The sequence below is a fragment of the Grus americana genome, chromosome 1 (assembly GCF_028858705.1).
Source record: "Grus americana isolate bGruAme1 chromosome 1, bGruAme1.mat, whole genome shotgun sequence".
In the NCBI taxonomy this organism is placed as follows: Eukaryota; Metazoa; Chordata; class Aves; order Gruiformes; family Gruidae; genus Grus; species Grus americana.
The window spans coordinates 217388992-217396801 of NC_072852.1; positions in this window are offsets into that span (position 1 = coordinate 217388992).

Below are 7810 nucleotides of genomic sequence, written 5' to 3' on the forward strand. Positions count from 1 at the left end.
GTGCCCCTACCAAGGGCTCTTTGCAGGTGCCAGGGGTTAGCAGCAGGTTTCCTCGCTGCAGGGGAAGCCGGCTTAGAGCAGGTTTGGGAATCAGGAGCTGTCCTGCCTCCCCCCCGGCTCCTTTCATTGCCCAGACAGCGACATGGTTTATGGCAGCCAAAGGCCATTGAACAGGCTCAATTAAGCCGGCATCCCCGTGTTTTCTCCCCGGGAACCTGGCTCCTGTTCAGAGCATCCAGGAGGGGCTGGCAGCACTTTGCAGTGAAGGGGCCAGGACAGCCGGCAGCTTTCCCAGCTCGCAGGAACGCCGGATTTTGGGATACCCCACACTTTCCCTAAGGTGGCGTTGGGAGCCAATGTCCTGCCTGGGAAGGTCCCCTACTGCCTTTGCTGCTGCTGCTTTCTTGAAGCAAAATAACATCAGCGCTGCAGGGAGATCCAGCGGGCACTTGAGGACCGTGCTGGCTCTGCAAAGGAAGAAAGCATCAGGAAACAGCCTCGGGGTCGTCAGAATCGCATCTGAACAGATTGGTATGGGCAGAAGTGCAGGACCTGTGCTGAGACAGCCGTTCCCCAGCAACACGGGGCAGCTGCGGCCTGACCCGGCCTCTTCCACCTGCTTCACAGAGCAAGATGCAAACTGAATTTCGTGAGAAGGAGGGAGGCGAGGTAAAATCTCAGCCCTATGATCCCCTGTGCTCAGACACCTGCAGGATTTCGGGTTACGAGCTGGGTCCCAGGACAGGACAGAGCCCATCACCTCTCTGGATATGCCTCAGGAGTCTGTTTCTTCCCATTTCTCTCCCTGCAAAAACAAGCTGTGGCACAGTCCTTGGGGCCATGCTACGGGGGGATTTCAACAGCCTCAGCAGAAAGCATCCACGGCACACCGCGGAAGAGCCCCTCGAGAGCAGGTCCTCACTATGGACTCTCTTACGAGCTCTGGCTCTGAGGATGCACCTCCCTCCCCAAAAAGCTTTTTAGGGTGTTGAAGGGATGTCACCCTGTCCGTAAAATACCCCTTTCACAGCAGCTAAGCTCATCTGTTTGCAGCTGCAGGTTATAAAGAAAAGGGTGGCTGCTTGGAAGGATCCATCTAGATATAAATTTATTGACTGAGGCCGATAGATGTCTCTAACAGATAGGCTCCCTTGCAGGCCTGAGGAACAGCAAGGAGGAGCTGTGGAGGACCAAGATGGCCTCTGCAAGGAAAGAACTGCCCCCAGCAGCAAGAAATCTGATGGTCGCTATTACAGGAATAACCATATCAATTAAAGGAGGAAAAAAAAAAATGCACTTAGGCCAGTCAGCTCCAGACCACATTTCTCAGCGGTGAGGAAGCTCTCCTGTAATGGGGTGGTGAATGTCTGCTGTGGGAAACGGAGCAGAAACCTCAGCCCAAGCCGAGGTCCCGCTGTGGGCCCAGTGCTGCCAGGACATGAGGAGGGGACCGGGATCACGAATACAGGAAGCCGAGGGCAGAAGCTCTCTTCGCACCCCTAACGGAGGGCGCTGAGCAACCTCCTCGTGCAGTGTTTCATTGTGAAAGGAGCTGTTCCCCTGAAGCAGAGTAATTTGAGCACAAGAAATCCAAAATACCTACCTCGATGAACATCTGTTGAGACGCACCATTCAGACTTGTTTCCGTCAGTTCTGCCCAGCCAGGATGAGGGCTCGGTGACAGGACAGGGCACAAGACCTAACAGCATCATGCATCTACCCAACCTCGTGTCCACAATGCTGCTGTCTCCACATGGCCTGCGAGGGCTCCCAAAACTGGGCCATCACCATCCTGAGGGACAGGCTGCCCTCCCACACTCCCAAGAGCCTAACCCCCATCCAAAGCGCCAGGCCCTGCTGTGACACCAAGAAACAAGACCAAAGTCAATGCTCCAAGTTAAGACAACATCCCACTACCTTTTTGTACAGCAGCCGGAGGCCTAGAAAAGAAAAACATCCAAATCACCATCCCTACAACCAGCAATTTCACCAGACGCACCACAGAGTTAATGAATTTTCCCAGCAAGTAGCTGTGGAAAACGAACCCCAGGGTAGAGATGGACAAGATGAGATAGTTTGCCTTAAATGAATGGAGACCAGTCATGGAAAGTAATTCAAGTAGACATATGATAAATTGCAAACACCAGTTGTAAAGCATTTGTAAAGTCTGACTCGGATGCGAGTTTTATTGCAAGAGATGGAGTATTATAGTGTATTGCTGCAGTTGGAGCAGCTGCTACCGTTAGAGTTGAATTGCGATGTCTGTTAAAAATCCCTTCACCAAGTTACTCACAACTCTCTGGCAGCTCTGGAGAAGTTCCTGAGGAACGTGTCCGGCCCCTGTGAAGCTGGTTGCCTTATGGGGAGCCCAAGCCCTGCTCTGGTGAGCCCCTTCCCGCACGGGGCAGCCCAAGGAAGCTGTTAGAGCAGGGCGAGATGGAGTGGAAAGGTGGCCGGGAGGAGCAGGAGTCAGGGCCACGTTTACAGGCCTTTTGTAAACATTTCACATGCAGGAGGATTTACTGTTTCTTGGCTTGGCAAGAACACAGGGGACTAAGTCAAACAGTGGAAGGTGGTGTGATCCTGCAGCACAGGGAGAGGAAAGGGTGCCGTGTTTCCAGGCAGAGACAGCGCTCTGCTGCCCCAGTCCTGTCTCCTTCCCTGCAGCCGGCTAAAGGAATCCAAGAGCAGGATTGAAACTAGGGCAAAACCAGCTCAGGCCTTTGCTAAGGATGAATAACTGGCCTAGTGAAATGCAGCTCTGAAAACGTACGTGTGAATCTCCAGGAGGAGACTTCACACATGTGAGAACGTGGTTAAAGTTTTCAAGTGACAAGGCTTGAAAAACAAAATCCCTAAACTTACAAATGGGCAAACTTAAAAGCTCTGCACCAGAAATTTTCGGGACTTAATCTGTAAATTGCAGTGATCACCGAGCCATTACCGAAATGTGGAAGTCCAACCCACCAACCTGACTGGATCGTAATCCTGGCCCATTACCTCCATTAAATCTGATAAATCGTTGGCAGCGTTTTAGTGGCTGTTCACAAATGGGTCCATCACCCTGACACTTTCCTTTGGGCATCTGCCCTGGTAAACAAGATTTTGCTTCACTGCCTGGATTCACTTAAAGGACTTTAAGCACATTAGTAAATAATTTATACTTCCTTTAAAAACAGGAAATGAAATAAGGATGCTCAGTGTTCTATTTAGCTGGAAATTGTTCGGCTCTTTACTATTTAATGAACTGACTGGCTGCTAGCAGAGGTCATTCCAGCAGCTCACACCCTGGCCCTACGGCTCTGTGCAAGGTACGTAAATTGAAACTTTAATGGGCAGTTCAAAGAGAGCAGTTTGCCCTGGTAGTATCACTTGAAACTCATCAGCTTAAGTAAGTGATTCTTAATCAGCTTTCAAGCTCCAGGAAATAAGCGGAGGGCAGGAGGCGGCTGTTTTCTGCTGCATACTGCATTTTATGATGATTTACGGGTGCATCTGTACAGGACACACTGAGATAAGGCCAGCCGCAAAGGCCATTACCTGCTCTTCCATGTACTCCCCGAAACAGCAGCTCGTGGTTTAACCGCTCGCCATGGTTACGTGACACAGGAGGATGTGGAGAGCCCAGGAAAGACGAATGTGGGTGTGCATACATGGAGCAGGCACTCAGTATGGGCAGGGAAAAAGAATTTCCTTTTGCTCCTTGCCTGCATGCAAGGAACAGCACAGGTGCTCCACACCCCAGCCGAGCACGGATCCTGCAGGAGGCATTTTTGCCGCTTTATATTGAAAAAAGTGGAGAGTGGGAAAGTACCGCGGTGCCAAGTTTCAGACACCTGGGTTCCTGCTGCTGCTTTTTGCCCTAATCCATGGCAGCACGTGGTGCCTGCTCTCAGCAGTGTGTCTGAAGTGCTCGGACGTTCGTGCCTCATTAGCTCGTATGGACAAAGCCTCTCGAGCTGATGGTGATCTCAGCCACGGCAGTGTCGGCCGATGAGGGCTCTCCCTGCTGCTGCTGTGTTTCTCCCGCTACCTCTTCACACCGCTTTTGATTTTTCTGCTGGGAAGCTGGTCCTCGAGGGAAGTAATACTAATGCCCCAAGGCACAGAGTGAAAAAAACCCAGCCTGAAACCTTGTTGTGGCTTCTCCCCACTGTGCTGCTACCTGCAGCCTTAAGCTCCTTTCTGTGCTAGGTAATGAGGTGATTAAAACCAATAATTACAGCAGGAGAAATACAAGGCCAAATGCAACTACACCCCTTTTATATTTTTCACATTGGAGACTAACTGCCGAGGAGCTTTTCCTCCTGTCAGCAAACATTTCCTAATGGTCCAGAAATGTCCAGAAGCCCAAACGTTATGGTGGGATCTCTGGGTGTTTTCCCTCTTGCACAGGGGTGAAGGACAATATGTGGCTGTGATGCACTTGTGGGCACATGGGTCTCTCTCCCCTGGCCTCAAAGCAGTGGCATGTGTTTTCCACACCTTCCTGGTGCACATGTACCCCCACTACGACGGAAATGTCATCCTACAATGGAAACATCACTTATTTCACTGTCGTGAAAGGGGACAGGCAAGGTAAGAGCACACGTGGAACTGCAGCAGTTCTGTGTGGCTTTATCCGCTGCACCGGTGTGTTGTTCCCCACGCCATCACCCACTGTAATCAGCTCAGCCCGTACTACTCCCCTTTTCTCCCAAACAGGAGTCGTGCTCCTGTTGTTCCTAACCACCAGCAGCCGTACGACCTAACACAAATCCCCATCTCTGCTGTTCTTCACCCAAAGTTTGGGAAACAGTGCGTAAGAGCACAGGTTTATAAATACACTTTTAAAATGCCTTCCCCCGCTCATGCTTCTGGTAATGGAAAATGTCATCGCTGGCCCCAGCTCCAACGGGAGAATCGCAGGACGCCCGCTGACATCCCACACTGGCGGTGCGTCATTTGGGGACGGATCACGAGCCCGCCCCGATTCTGGGCTCAGCGTGTGGCACCGGCAAGCAGAACCTTGGCAGGCAGGCAGCTCAGAGGCGTCCATGCCAACGTGCACATTGAGCCCTGAATCCCATCGCTACTGCAGGCATCAGATGGCAGCACAAATACCAGGTTTTCAGTGGTTTAACTGGCCTCTATTTTTCTCTTTTTAGTGGAAAGCAATGCAGTTGGCACAGCTCTGCAGAGCTGTTTCTCCAAGGAGCACAGGTCCACAGGGTTTCTCCACCCAGCTTCCTCCTGCGGAGCTGCCCTCGGTGACGTTCACGCAACCCTGGCTGCAGCCACGATCACACAGTCGCTGCGGACCTGGCAGCGCTGCTGTAGGTGCTACAGGGCCTGTTCCAATCATCCCCTCCTTCACCTGCCGCGGTGCAGCCTGCAGCCCTCCACGGGCAGCCAAATGCAGCCAGCAGCTTCTACAGCAGCCACCCAGCCACGGCACCACATTGCTCCCATGTCTGTGAAGTCCTCGCTGGTCACACACTCATGAAAACAGTCCTTATTTTCACACTATTACAGTCGAGTGACAAAGCCCCGAATAAAACTTCAGCCGTATCAACAGCCTGTGTATAATGATGCCATCAAACACCAGTCACTGAGGCTGGGTGACATTAAGTTGGCCATACTCAAACTAAATTGTTTAATTTAACTGCCGATTTGGTCTCTCTATAAACATGCAACACCTATGTTCAATGCTGCCCTCATCTCTGGAGCAGACACGCAGCCACCTTCCAGAGGATGTGCTGCTTAAGAGATCTGAAACCTGTTGTGCTGCAGAGTGACAGAGATTGTGTTGTTTTGGGGTTTTTTATGGGTGTCTGGGGATTTGGAAAATGTAGGATTTTCCCTACTAGGAAGAACAACAGAGGAGCAGTGCTCATCCCAGCCAGACTGCGATATGGCGAATGAAAGCAAAGCTGATGGTGAAAGATTCCAGGTGTGAGCAGTAACACGCAAGGCCTGAAAGGGCCAGGAACCAGTAATGTTCACTCTGCCTCCAAGACTCTGAATGCTAACGCTTTGCACTCCTCCATGGAGCCATCCATCTGGACGGATGACACCCACAACATGTTTTAAGGGAACTGGAGGCAAGTGCCGGTGAAGTGACTTGATAAGGCTGCAGCAGGAGTCAGTGGAAGGGCAGGTCTTGACACCCAGACCCTTGGTCCCAGAGCTGCGCCTCAAAAAGATTTCAGCTGTGTCGCCTCCCTGGTTGGGTTTGGGGAAGCAAAACTACTTTGCAATGCAGAGAACAAAGATGAAGGCATCAAAGAGGCAGCATCCTCACTTGTAATCCAACACCAGGGCTCCTCGGGGAGGCTTTCTGCTCCAGCACTGGCTGACCTCCATCCTGCGGTTCCTTCTAATGGCTGTTGGCAAGAGGACAGACCGAGTACTAATGGGGCAAAGCACTCTCTGAGGTCCCATCGCCAGCAGAGTCTCGGGGTCCGAGCCCGTCTTTCTCAATATGTACATCTGATCTTTGTAACTCACGGTTTGCCAGGCTGCCGGCTCAGTGAAAGCCCCGCTTCAGCCAGCCGTCGTGGGCAGGAACACTTTGGGCTGGGGACCGGCGATGCGGCAACAGAGTGGGAGCCTTTCCTGAGCAACCTGGCAATAACCTGGTTATTTCTTTGCAGGCAGTTCTCCACCCTCGAGAAACAGCAAGAGAGCAGCAGTGATAAAATGGCCGTTAGCCTAAGCACAAGGTTATTTTCTAGGACATTAACCAGAGTCCTCGGAAGCCAGCTTGCAAGAGACCCACGAAGAGCGAAAAGACACCTGACCAGAATGCAAAAGCAGAGCCGCAAACTTAACACCTTTTTTTTTTTTAATCTTTTAAAAATAGCTTTAAAGAAAGGGTGAGCTCAAACCAGTGTTAGCAGTTTGAGTGGCTATTTGCTTTAGAAAACAAGCAGTTTCAGCAAAAAAATCAAATGACTGCCATCCAGAAAGCTCTTATTTTCAGTATCTCAGCTAATCACATCTCTAAATAAAACATTCAAGCTGCAATACAACACAACTGTTTTGCAGGGGCTAACAAATAAATGAAAAGTATTTACCAAGCCTGTTTTTCTGTAGAAATAATACCCCTAACATCCTAGAATTATCTCCATCTATGTCTGGCTAGGACTTCAAATCAATAAATCGTCTCCTCATCCTCGGATTAGCTCAGTCAGATAATTTCGAAAGCAGCGGCAGCAGTTCCCCGCTATTAGTCCTAACAGCTCTGCCAGCTGAATTAACATGATATCCCCCTTGTTATCCGAGAACAATCACACTCTGCCAGCGTCCTTGGGTAATAATTTGCACTGACCCCGACAACAATTTGTGGTAGTCTGAGAATCGGCTGCGATGCGGGTTTCCTTTCCAGGAACATTAACTGCCTGGCATTTAGTCTTCTCACACCCAGCGTGGCTCTCTACTGCGAGAGCTGGGATGCGGTAACATCAGTTGAGGGAAGCAGCGCTGATTTATGGTGCAGGGAGACCTGACCTTGCAAAGCCAACCTCAATCAAAAGCCAACTAGTACAAGACATTCAAGAGACAAGAGCTGGGTTAAAGGAGAACCCAGCAGCAGATTTACTGATGTACCTCTCGGTCCAGCCACCCCTCTCCTCTGCTGCAATACCTCAAATGTCACACTGAGCGAAGAATTCAGCACTCCATCTTTCGATCTTATGACCATGCAGCTCCTGGGGCTGCATCCTGCATTGCAGTGGGCTTCCACTTTGGATCTGTGCAGGCTCTTCGCCAGGGGGAAGCTCCAAATGTGGCACTTCCATTCTGCTCAGAAGTCTAAAATAAGTATTTA